Raw genomic sequence first — 13,910 nt, 5'->3', positions numbered from 1 at the left:
TGTGTGATCAGTAAGTGTACTACATCCAAATATATTAAATATAATAAATGTACAAATAACAGTTTATGCCTTGATATCAGTGTACATTCAGTTGTGTAAGTAATGACTTCATATTTTTGCTGCAAAGCTGTTTGGATAAGACACCCATCCTATTTTATGAAAGTACATTGGAGTGAGAGTTGAAATCCAAACCTATGTAGAAGTATCTCATGTGCACTAACATTTTCTACTGTGTATGTCATAGATTGATTTTCCTCATTTCAACCATTTCTCTGTTGTTTGTTTGTTTTGGCTGGGTGTCCACTGTTTGTGTTATGCACCACTTAGCACAAATGGGTTTGGCTATGCTCATCTGGTTTGCACATAGAGAGACAGTGCACAAACTGGATGAATGGATGACCCAGGTAGCAGACAGGACCCAGACAGCCACAAACATAAACTGGATGCATTCAATTAATACTATTGGCCATCGCACAAACACATTGCCCACCAGAGGACACTCTTGAATACCATGTTTGCACAATGGTAAGAGATGCACAACAGTTTCAAATGTTGCAAAACCAAAAAGTGTGCACATTCATTAAGCATGATACCTGCAATTGGTGGAAAAACATCATGCTACATTGGTCTTGAACTATAGTAGGCATGGCAGACATTTGTGGAGAGGTTTTGTGATTCCCTGTTCAAAGATGGGGTGTCCAGGAGTCCAAAGTGTTTGTTGGATGCCTAGTGAATGAACATGGGCCCGGGCTATTGCAATGGGATTATTGTGGCTCAGATTACAAGTCAGAGGCATGAAATAGTCTTTCCTGGTCTCTGACCAGTGCTGCCAGTATCCCCCAAGCTGGTGATCAATGTAGGAATCACTACAGAGACCTCCGGATGAGGAAGAGGAATACCTGCAAATCTTGGATCAAGGAATGTAGGACTGGGGAGACCCCACAGATGTGTAAGTATCACTTACAGAGACTACTTGTAAGAGTTAAAAGCTGAATATAGTCAGGAATGGTATTTATAATGGTGTTCTGTTCTGTTTTTTCTGCAGCAGTCACAGACTGGAAACTGAATGCATGAATACATGCCACTAGATTGGCATGGATGCAAGAAGCACTTAGTATGTATGCATCCAAACAGTACTGTTATTGTAGCATTACAAGTCTAGACACCTTTTTTGGTTTATTATACAGCTGTGTCAAATTAGGCATGAATCTCTCAAATGTAACAGGAAAGTATGCAGGCATTAGTCTGTAGGCCAAAACAACAGTTCAGTATTAGAGAGTAGTCAGAGATTGTGGATTCAAAAAACAGATCTGCCAAATATACAATACTGTTACATTTTCATCAATATTGCAATGCAACATCAGAGCTCTAAAGCAGTTGCACTAACGGCCTGCTATATACTGTAATTAGTATAACTGGAACACGCATATGTGCAATATATGCACACATCAAGGATCGCTTGCTGCAAACTGTAGTATAGTGTGCATCTGTTATTGGCTGGGTAGTCTTAAAAGTAAAAAAGTTATTTGTTAGGAGTTGGTAGTCTTAAAAGTAAAGGTAACAGAATTGAGTCAAATAATTGTATCAATGCATTGTATGTCATATATGATGTTGCTAATGTTCTCCTTGTTTTTCTCTCACCCAACCCTTATCCTCTCTCTCTCTCTCTCTCTCTTTTTTCCTACAGCACAGTGGGGTAGGCTTGCCCCACAGGATCCAGCTGCTCCCACTCTACCGGTTATGGCACCAAGGCCCAGCACATTTAGGATGCAACCTGGTAGCACCCCCTCTACTGCCCCTCCACTACCTGGCCCTTCAGGTAATCCTGCCCTGCAGGATAGGCCAGTGGTTTCCTCTGAGAGCAGTCGCAGAGGTGTTGATTTTATCACTCATGTTGAGCTACCAGGAATGGTGCATAGGATTGTGTGTCACACTGTTGTGGCATGCCTACACTGGATGAAGACACTGCTCTCCATCATTGGACTGAGTAAGATGAGAAGACGCAGACATCAGACATTGGTACAGTGAGGTGACAGTGATTACAGTCCAGTGGGTGATGACTCGATTCTCACTGTCAGCCAGCTTGACGTCCATGGGCTTGTGATGTCCCCACCTTCTCACCAACCATAGTGTTCACCCACCATTTGTGTCTTTCACAGTGCCTGTGTTTTATCTTGTATGTACGGTCTGAAATTACTTCCTCACCTACCCAACCTACCTGACCCAAACATACCTATGTCCCTTCACCAACATTCCTCTCTATCTCAAAAAAAAGGGCACCTGTCCCCCCCAAAAAATACTGTCATCCCATACACGGCTCTCCATTTCTCACGTGTCATCTTGACACACTTGATTTGGTCCAATTGGCTATACAACATGATTGTGTTGTGGTCACCCCTCTCTCTGGGGTTGAGACTGCAAATTCAGCTAATATTCTGCACATCTCAACATTTTTTACTGGTGAAGAAATGGATAACTATAGTTCTTTCCTAAATCCCTCCTGCACATTCCTGCCATCCTTTCACTTTGTTCTTCTCCCTGCTTGCTCCCCATTTCACCACTTTCCCATTTTCCCATTTCTTTTCTTTAAAGCATAATTGTGAGATGGTGCACATAATGCACTAATGTGTGGCTATGGTAAAAAGCATTATAAGCATTATATAAAGCTGTATTGGAAACCAGTACCATCTATCCCAAAATTGTATGTATTACAACATTGACTGCATGAACATGTGCTGCCTCAGAATCAGTTAATTAGCATCTATATTTTAGAGATTCCATACCAACTATCACACGTTATAATTTGGATTCACATGTAAAAGTATTTGAAACTGCTACATACACCTGGATTCGAACCTAATCTAATCCCAAAAATGAATGGATCAATGCATTAACAGATGGTGCTACAGACTCAGTTGCATAGCAGGTATATTTTAGAGACTGAATAGCAAATGGCAGACTTAACTGCTACTGCATACACCTACTACTTAACTGACTGGCTCCAGATATTAATTCACTTAATGCAGTGATACATTCCTTTTTGGGGCCAGATGGTACTGGTTCTGAATACAGCTGTAGCTAATACATTGAAGTACTTTTGTGTTAACATTGCTTAGAGATGATGCTTGATGTACACCATCATACAGTAATCCTTTAATGGGTATTGTACAATAATGCTTCATAAAACATTACTGGGTATCACACAATGATGCTTTATTGGTGATATGGAGAGCAAGCAAGGGGAGTGCAAAGGGAAATCTTTGTTAAACTGTGACAGTTACTATTAATTGTATAAAATACATCTGCCTCTTAACTGACTCTGTGGCAGCATGTGTTAATGCATTGTTGTTGGAGGCAGATGTTACTGGGTTTGAATATAGGTATAAGTAGTTATTTTACAAGTGGATATAATACTTTTAAATGCATTTACTTATAATGCTGTATGCAGAAGATAGGAAAATGGTGAAATGCGGAACAATCAGGGGGAAAAACAAAGTCAAAGGAGGGCAGAAATGTGCAGGATGGCTGTAGAAAATAACCATAGTTATATAGTTTCTCACCAGTAAAACATGAACATATATGCAGGATATTAGCTGAATTTGGACTGTCACCTCTAGAGTGAGTGGTGACCACAACACAATCATGTTGTATAGCCAACTGGAATGAATCAAGGGTGTCAAGAAGACACATGTGCAAAATGGAGAGTTATGTACAGGCCTATCCTCCAGGACAGAACTACCTGAGTGGCCAGGTAGTGCAAAAGCAGCAGAGCACATGCAGCTGGGTCGTGAACCAGATGTGCTGGGCAACGGTGCTGTAGACAGTGGAGTGGGGCAGGGTGATCCTGTGAGACAGGCCTACTCTGCTATGGTGTGGAGGAAAACAACAACAAATAAAAAAAAAAAGAGAGGATAAGAGCTGGGGTGAGAGAAAAAAAAGAACATTAATCACTTCATATGTGACATACAAAGCATTGATACAATTATCTGACTCTGTTCTGTTACCTTTACTTTTAACATTACAAACTACTAACACATTTCTTTATTACTTTTAAGACTACCCAGCTCATAACTGAAGCACACTATAGTACAGATTGCAGCTGGCAATCCTCAATATGTGCATATAATGCACATATGCGTGTTCCAGTTATAGTGATTACAGTTTACAGCAGGCCATTTGTGCCACTGGTATAGAGGTCTGAAATTATATTGCAATTATATTGAAAACCTAATAGTATTTTATATTTGGAAAGTGTTTTTTGAACACACAACCGCTGACTAATCTCTAATACAGTACTGTTATTTTTTTTTTCCGACAGACTACTGCATGCATGCTTTCCATTTACAGTTTAGGAATGCATGCTCACTGTTACTTAAGAATATGGAACTTTTGCTTTGTGCTAAAGACTGAGGCATGCATACTTTCTTTTACAGGCGAGATATGCACAGTCATTTTTATACAACTGTATTAAACACCAACTAAACCGTCCTCAACTTTTAATGCTACAGTAATAGTATTGCTTTGATGCATACATACCACATGATTCTTGCATCCTTGCCAATTGTGTAGCATAGCATCTCAAATCAATGCTCACTCTGTGGCAGCTGTGGAAAAACAGAAAGGAAGAAAATACTTTTATGAATACCAGTCTTGACTATATTCAACTTTTAACTCTTACAATTAATCACTGCAAATGATACTTACAAATCTGTGGGGTGTCCCCTGTACTAAATTCCCTGATTCGGGGGTCAAGGGTATCATGCTTCCTCGTCCAGAGGTCATGAAAATAATACTGGCATTGTTCACCAGTGCGGGGGATACCTATAGCACTGGTCAAAGCCCTGGCAATACTATTCCAGGCTTCAGACTTGTATTCTGAGCCTGAATAGTCCAGCTGCAGCAAGCAGGGACCATGTCCCTTAACTAGAAGTCCAGTAAAGGCTTTGGTCTCCTGAACACACCACCTTTGCACTTGGAAGCACAGTCCCGCACCAGAAACACCAGATATGACTACCATAGATCAAGCCTAATGTAGAATGAGCATTTCGCACTAAATACATTTTGTATCCTGATGTTTTCCTGCCAATTGCATGTACTGTGCTTACTGAAAGTGTGCATTTTTTTGGTTTTACAACATTTGAAAAAGCTATGCATTGCTTACCATTAAACACGGTAGTCAAGGGTGCGCACTGTCAAGCAATGTGTTTGCGTGAAAGTAAGCAATGTGCAACAGTGACAAGCAATGCAATTTGAAGGTTATTTGATATATAGGCACTTGTGTAACAGTATTAGTGAAAAGTGGCGGCCATGGCAGTCCAGATAGCAGAAATATACTTACATAAACATAGCACGAGGTATATCCACAGTAATAATTTTGATAATAAATGGATAATACATAGATAAATAAATAAGTAGCTGACACAATATTAGTGTCTCAGCCCTCACACATATAAATATTGATATCAGCTGTACTATGTCAAGTGTTATAAGTGAGAGTGATTATAATGTGAGCTGAAGCAACATTAGAAATGCATGGAATATGCTGGATTCGAACCCTGGTCCAAGAGTACAGTAGTCCTACACTTACAGATGTTGCCACAAGAAGGTCGAGAAAACAGTTGTGTATGCTGCACTTTATTGCTATAATCTATAATATCATAAGATGAAAATAAAGTTTGCACACACTGTACTATAACCCGGGACCATCTGCATTCCAAGCCTACACTTAACACCTGCTGCCACAGGATTACTTGCATGACATGCCCCATCTTAGTATTCATTGTCAAGTTCTCGCTGTTAATTGCAGTGCAGTGTCACTTACTGTGTTTGCTAGATGGCCAATATTATTAATTAAATCCATTTAGTTCATGTTTATGGCTTTCTAGGTCCTGTATGCAATCTGTGTGGCCCATTCATCCATTTTGTGCACTGCCTCCCTACAGGCAAACCAGATGAGCATGACCAGACATGCTCATGCTCAGCAGCGCATCTCACAAACCCTGGCCCAAAAAAAAAAAAATAGTTGAAATGAGGAAAAAGAAAATATGAAAGTGCCCCAAACAAATTTTAATGAAGAAAATGCAAGAAAGAGAAAAACAACTGCTATGCTGTCATACAATTAGCTTTCACAGCCAGCAACCTTACATGGAAATGTTATCCGCATTATACCTCTCAGCTGTCCAGATGTTTGCTCATATTTTTGGGCAGTTCTTTGTAAAATATGTGGTTTTCTGGAAAATCACTAAAGACTGAAGTCAATAAACAATGGCCTACATTTGAGTTTTGTACTTCATATCCTTCAGGAAATGTATGCTAACACAAACCCTGTTATTCTACCTACTTTCTAAGTTTATAAGAACAACAGTTAAAATCTATCCCTATTTCTGGCCCTTTGTTCCCCCCATTATTTTAACGTTTGTCCAGATTTCTTGCACTAAAAGGTTGGAAGGTATGATCCACATTCATATTAGAGGATTCGTGGCCAGCCAGCAGTGGTGCAAGCAGTGAAACCTTGCTTATGCACACCATGCCTCATTAATATGCATGGCATGATGCCACACGATGAGCAACATCATGTACATAAGAAACACTTTGTGTAGGCCCCGTGCGAAACCTACACAGATTTTATTGAATCCTGGGACAGATTTCATCTTGGCAATTACATTGAATAATGACAACTGTCCAGAAACAGTGGAAGAAAGCAAAAGAGCTTTAAAATCTGCTATGTGCTTCCTTCTACCACAGAAACAAAAGGTGTGCAGCACAGAAGCAAAAGGGGTAGCAGTTTTTAAAGCCTTTCATTTCTGTCTGCTGTCTATCCAGCAGTGCAAAGTGTTTTACTGACTTTCAAAGGCTTTGAAAGCTTATGAAGCACATAACAGTCTTACATTTTTTCTTCATTTATTTTCTTTTCTGTAACTGGGACTACATTCAGCAAATAAAGCTCCATGCACTACAAAAAACTATGATCGCGTCTTGTTGATTATAACCCTTATTATGTATTCTCAACATGAATGTCAAGACTTACCACTCAAGCTTTGCTCTCAAGATAAATTTCTTGACATCCGTATTGCAAACATAATAAGTTGGTTATAATCAGAGACCCAATCATACTTTTCTATGTCATGCATTGCAAATACAGAAAGGTAAAAAAATATAGAATACTAGAAGTCGTTGAAGGTACCTTACCAGATCTAGGATGTATGAGCTTTTTTTCACAAATGGATGAGCAGTGTCAGAACCTGCATGTAAAAAAGACTGTGCAGAAAAAACATAAGTAACTACATCTCTGAATATATATAATAAAACCTTATGTTTAGCTACTTTGCTAGGAATAATAATTAAATGTTGGAAGCAAAGCATTATCAAAACAAGTAATTTCAGGAACAACCCATCTGACTTATTTTGACTAGGCTAGTACTGTAGGAAATTGAAGTATGTTGTGGAGAACAAAACAGTCATGCCAGTATGGCAGTCCCTGACAAGGAATTTGAGGATGTAACAAATTACAATTACAAATTAGTACTAAATGCTTAATAGTAGCTTATGAGGTATTTGTTCTGTATAGATCAAGATAGGATGACATGCATATATATATATATATATATATATATATATATATATATATATATATATATATATATATATATAGTGTTTATCACAGGGAACATTATTACATTTTCCCTGCATGGATCTGGTGGCTGCCTAAGGCAGACAGAACAAGTTTCATATTTGCTTCATTAGCCTATACTCTAATTTTAACCTTTGGAGTGGATCATCATGGAGCTCATAAACAAAGACATTGGGGACCAGCAGACGCTGGATCCTACCCAATTTAGCTTTGCTAAGGGCAGATCCTGCCTCCAGAACCTGGTTGACTTCTTTGAAACAGTCACCAAGGCCATAGATGAAGGGAAGGTAGTCCACACAGCCTACCTGGACCTCGCAAAAGCCTTTGACACAATACCCCACTCGGGCATCATAAATAAGCTCTCCAGCTTAAATATCAACCCCTATGTCATAAGATGGGTTGCAAACTGGCTCAAGGATAGAACCCACATGGTCAGAATTGCGGGAGCCATGTCAGACTCTAAACCAGTTACTAGTGGCGTCCCACAAGGCTCAGTCCTGGGACCTCTCTTGTTCGGTATATATTTCTCTGAGGTACAGGCTAACATGGGAGGACTATGGCTGACCACGTTCGCAGACGACTGCAAACTGGGTGCCATAATCAACTCACCAACTGACACAGACATCCTCCAAAAGGGTCTCACAGAGAAGGATAACTGGTGCCAGAACCATGGCCTAAAGCTAAATGCCAAAAAGTGCATAGTCATCCCCTTTGGGAAAAACAAAGTGCCCACAAATTACCACATAGGTGGTAATCCATTAAGCACAGAAAAAGTAATTAGGGATTTGGGGACCCAAGTGGATAGCAATCTTTCCTTTGACAATCACGTCGCCAAAGTGGTTAGAAAGACCTTCTATATAGCCCACCTTATCACGAAAGGGTTCACATCTAGATCAAGAGAGGTTATTGTGCCCCTCTACTCATCACTCATCAGGCCCATAGGTTCATAGGTTCATAGGTTGGTACTAGGCTATCGGCCCTAGGGCCTATGCAAGCCTAGCCATAACAATTCCCTGGATATTTCTTCCCACAATATTTACTTCTCCAGGTCCCTGTCTAGCAGGGTGACTGACATGATCCCCGGGGTGAATTTCCTATCTCCCATCCAATCATCAAGGTTCCTTTTGAAGAGGGCCAAAGAAGCGCTCTGCTTGATATGTATGGGCAGTCTATTCCAGAGTATGGAATATATATATATATATATATATATATATATATATATATATATATATATATATGGTTCCCATTCAGAAGCCTGAAACATCATAAGCCTGAAAATCAAAATCCTGAAACCAAAAGCCTGAAAATTCAGAATCCTGAAAACTCAAAATCCTGAAAGCCCAAAATCCTGAAAGACCAAAATCCTGAAAACACAAAATAGACATACTGATGTCATTGTGGCTTTGCTATTGTTAGCCCTGTGGTGTTAGGTCATGCGTTGGGGTCAGGTAAGTGTGCGGTTGGTTTTATTTTAGGGTTAGGTGCGGTTTAAGTGAGTTAGGGTTAGGGCAGGTTAGGCATGTATGCAATAGTGACAAATATTGGGGTTAGGGCGGTTTAAGTGAGTTAGGGTTAGGGCGCGGGTCAGGTGAGTGTGTGATAGTGACGGACCTTAGGGTTAGGGTTAGGGTCAGGGTCAGTTGGTAGATATTAGTGTCTTTACAGTGACATATTAGCATTATTTGTGTTTTCAGGATTTTGAGTTTCAGGATTTTGGTCTTTCAGGATTTTGGGCTTTCAGGATTTTGAGTTTTCAGGATTCTGAATTTTCAGGCTTTTGGTTTCAGGATTTTGATTTTCAGGCTTATGATGTTTCAGGCTTCTGAATGGGAACCATATATATATATATATATATATATATATAATAATATAATAGAATACAATGCCCCATTTGGGATGTACCTTACCTGACACCTGCAGCAACTGGAAAAACCACAAAAGTACCTCACCAAGAGGATCAATGGACTCAAACAGATGACCTATGCTGCCCGGTTAAAGAAACTCCAGATATACTCAGTTGCATACCGCCTACTCAGAGGCGACCTGTGCCTGACGTATAAAGCCATGTCAAACCCAGATTTAATGGACATGCTCCACCTCAGAAAATCCAAATCCCTTACAGCTACACACCCGAGGGACTTAAATCTCAGCACAGAAATTAATAGAACATGCTGGAGGGACAGATTTATAACCCAGAGGCTCCCAACTCTCTGGAATAGAATCCCAGTCCATGTCAGACAGAGCCCCTCACTGCTTCTCTTCAAGAGAAATCTTGACGAGTGGATGGGAGATTGTAGGTTTACCCTGGGGATCACTTCTGCATCACTGCTAGACAGAGGCACAGTAAACTAATCTTAAAAGAGTATAGGAAACTCATTTAAAAGGGTGGTGAAAGCCAAACACACTCTGGCTAGGCTTGTAAATGCCCTAGGGCAGATAGCCTAGTATCAACCTATGAACCTATGAACCTATAGGTATTGAGTGATGACTCCTAGCTTATCTTCCCACTTTATGCCTAATAAAGATGACATAATTGCCCTTTTCTGCCTAAACATCTCTATTAATGACAATGAAAAAATCTCAAATATAGGCCCTGCAGTCCAGTATAGTTTAAATCCTAATATAAGAAACCTCCCAACCTAAACACATGGATAATTGCAGTACATGCACACCTGACATCAAAGTTGCCTACTCATGCTTCAGGGATAACTAGTTAACCATTTCCTCAATTCAAGGTACACATTAAGGCATTTCTTGACTTCCATGACTTTTTGAAACACCTTTAGTAAGTTATCACTTTAGACATAGGCACTCATATGGTGAAAGTAGCAGACCAAATAGTATATTAGTCCAATTGCAAAGAAAGCAAGAGTCAAAGGTAAGTAGAGGAAGAATAAGGAGTCCCTGAAAAGATATATGGGAGGTAATTATAAAAAAAAGGGGAGTGTAGGAAGAAATAATTAATAAGTATGAAGAGAGTGATGCAGAAATTGTGACAGAGGCTAGTTAGTAAGAGGTTAAAATATTTGAAGAGCTACAGATACAAGAGGGTAAAAGCTAACAGGATATATTGTATGGAAGCTGCGGTGGTGCAATGGTAGCGTTGTTGCCTTTCAGCAAGAGGTTCTCCCATTCGATTCTTGGCTGGAGTGCCTTCTGTGTGGAATCTGCATGTCCTCCCCATGGTCGAGTGGTGTTCGAAAGACATGCGTAGAATGGGCGTGCCTTCACTGAAGGTTGGGCATCAAGCTGGCAACTTGGCACCCGTATAAAATCTACTGCCAATCATTAGCAGACAGGAGTTCGCTGTGGCGACCCCTAACCAGGAAAAGCCGAAAGAAGAGCAACATGATTTAGGAAAAATATTCAAGAATTGATATGGAGAAAAATATTGAAAAAGATGCAGCATGTTAGGTACTTGGGCACAACCAATTAGAAGCTACAGGATTTTTTAGGTTTTCAGAAAAAGTGTGCAGTTTAGTTTCATTCCTGATGCATGGTGAGAAAGACTTCAATAATTCTGTAACATGCATGCAGTCTCGACTGTCCTTGCTGACTGTTAAATGTGGTTCCATTTAAGTTTAGAGTTTATGACCTAAGTGGGCATAAGTATATTTTATAAAATATTTTGTCTACAATTTTTAGTTGAATGAATGTTAGATAGTATTGTAGTTCTAGCCATTTTATTTATTGAAAGGCTTTGCAATGATGGGTTTTACAGTCACATTAGCAATGATTTTTATAATCTTACTGTATGTCACTTCCAGTTTATTTGCATTGATTTTTGGAAAACAACTTTCTTTTGCATTTACCCATGCTGATTCAGATAATTATTTTTGAAATAATAGAGCATGGTTATCTTGGGGTCTTCGTGGTGGCATAGTCAATGTGTTTGTCAAAACGAAGTTCATTGTTAATAATTACTGCCAGGAACTTAACATGGTCAACTTCTTCAATCAGTGTTTTGTTTATTGAAGTAAACAAGACTTCATCTGAACCAAATACAAGTGGTTTGGTTTTGTTGGCAATTCATTACAGACTCACCCCTCCATGAGCATCATTGTATCACTCTAGAAAAAAGCCAAATGGCTACCTATAAAGCAAAGATCTAACAACTGTTAGGATTCCAACTCTACAAATGTCTCAGTCCCAAGACATAATCTCCTTTAGCTAAACTTCATGATAAAAACTCCTCACACAACATTAGGCACTACTCACAAGGCAGGCCATCTCTCATTACCACTAGAACCAAACTCCACAGCACTACACACACATTCTCCTCTCAGACACCTATTCTTTGGCACATTCTTCCCATCAGCCTAAAGGAATTCAACACTTTCTCCAAATTCAAAATGTAATTCAGAAAGCATTTCTTAATCCAAGCTAAATGCTCCCACTTCAACACAGGATATATCACCTAACACAATAATGCTATGTCCCTTCCACTTCTTCTCTTCTCTCCTCTTCCCTTCCCTTCCTTTCTCTTTTCTTCGCTTCCCATCCCTTCTCTTCCCTTCCCTTCTCTTCTCTTCTCTTCCCTTCCCTTCCCTTCGGTTCTCTTCCCTTCTCTTCCCTTCGCTTCTCTTCCCTTCTCTTCTCTTCTCTTCCCTTCTTTTCTCTTCTCTTCCCTCCCCTTCCCTTCGGTTCTCTTCCCTTCTCTTCTCTTCCCTTCTCTTCTCTTCTCTTCCCTTCCCTGCCCTTCTCTTCTCTTCTCTTCCCTTCCTTTCCCTTCCCTTCTTCTCTCTTCTCTTCCCTTCGCTTCTCTTCCCTTCGCTTCTCTTCCCTTCTCTTCTCTTCTCTTCCCTTCCCTTCTTTTCTCTTCTCTTCCCTTCGCTTCTCTTCCCTTTGCTTCTCTTCCCTTCTCTTCTCTTCCCTTCCCTTCTCTCCTCTTCCCTTCCCTACCCTTCTCGTCTCCTCTTCCATTCCCTTCTCTTCTCTTCTCTTCTCTTCTCTTCTATTCTCTTCTCTTCCTTTCTCTTCACTTCTCTTCTCTTCCCTTCTCTTCTCTTCTCTTCTCTTCTCTTCTCTTCTCTCTTCTCTTCTCTTCTCTTCTCTCTTCTCTTCTCTTCCCTTCTCTTCTCTTCTCTTCTCTCTTCTCTTCTCTTCTCTCCTCTTCTCTTCTCTTCTCTTCTCTTCTCTCTCCTCTCCTCTCTCTTCTCTTCTCTTCCCTTCCCTTCCCTTCGGTTCTCTTCCCTTCTCTTCCCTTCCCTTCGCTTCTCTTCCCTTCTCTTCTCTTCTCTTCCCTTCTTTTCTCTTCTCTTCCCTCCCCTTCCCTTCGGTTCTCTTCCCTTGGTTCTCTTCCCTTCTCTTCTCTTCCCTTCCCTGCCCTTCTCTTCTCTTCTCTTCCTTCCTTTCCCTTCCCTTCTTCTCTCTTCTCTTCCCTTCGCTTCTCTTCCCTTCGCTTCTCTTCCCTTCTCTTCTCTTCTCTTCCCTTCCCTTCTTTTCTCTTCTCTTCCCTTCTTCTCTTCCCTTTGCTTCTCTTCCCTTCTCTTCTCTTCCCTTCCCTTCTCTCCTCTTCCCTTCTCTCCCTTCTCTTCTCTTCTCCTCTTCTCTTCTCTTCCTTCTCTTCTCTTCTCTTCTCTTCTCTTCTCTTCCTTCTCTCTTCTCTTCTCTTCTCTTCCCTTCTCTTCTCTTCTCTTCTCTTCTCTCTTCTCTTCTCTTCTCTCTTCTCTTCTCTTCTCTTCTCTTCTCCTCTCCTCTCTCTTCTCTTCTCTTCTCTTCTCTTCTCTTCTCTTCTCTTCTCTTCTCTTCTCCTCTCCTCTCTCTTCTCTTCTCTTCTCTTCTCTTCTCTTCTCTTCTCTTCTCTTCTTCTCTCTCTCCTCTCTCTTCTCTTCTCTTCTCTTCTCTTCTCTTCTCTTCTCTTCCCTTCTCTTCCCCTTCTTCTCTTCTCTTCTCTTCTCTTCTCTTCCCTTCTCTTCTCTTCTCTTCCCTTCCCTTCCATTCTCTCCTCTTCCCTTCCCTTCTATCCTCTTCCCTTCTCTTCTCTTCAGTTCTCTTCCCTTCTTTTCTCTTCTCTTCTCTCCTCTTCCCTTCTCTTCTCTTCCTTTCTCTTCCCTTCCCATATATATATATATATATATATATATATATATATATATATATATATATATATATATATGAAACTAATCTGAACTACTCTGTTGTTTATACTTCCTTTTTTTTTTTTTGCTGTGAAATTTTTTGTATTTCACCTGGGTCGAGCCTAAAAATGTTCAATATTTATTGGTTCACTACCATGGTAAACAAATATTAATAAATAAATAAACATTTCATTCATAAA

At 40.1% G+C, this 13,910-nt stretch overlaps 1 pseudogene; it reads right to left on the bottom strand.

The window, feature by feature from the left end:
* Positions 1-12,003: 12,003 nt before the first annotated feature.
* On the bottom strand, positions 12,004-13,547 carry LOC122816277 (annotated as a pseudogene).
* Positions 13,548-13,910: the final 363 nt, after the last annotated feature.

The sequence above is a fragment of the Protopterus annectens genome, chromosome 12.part0 (genome assembly GCF_019279795.1).
Source record: "Protopterus annectens isolate FY-2018-M chromosome 12.part0, PAN1.0, whole genome shotgun sequence".
Classification (NCBI taxonomy): Eukaryota; Metazoa; Chordata; order Ceratodontiformes; family Protopteridae; genus Protopterus; species Protopterus annectens.
This window is presented reverse-complemented; position numbering and strand designations above follow the sequence as displayed.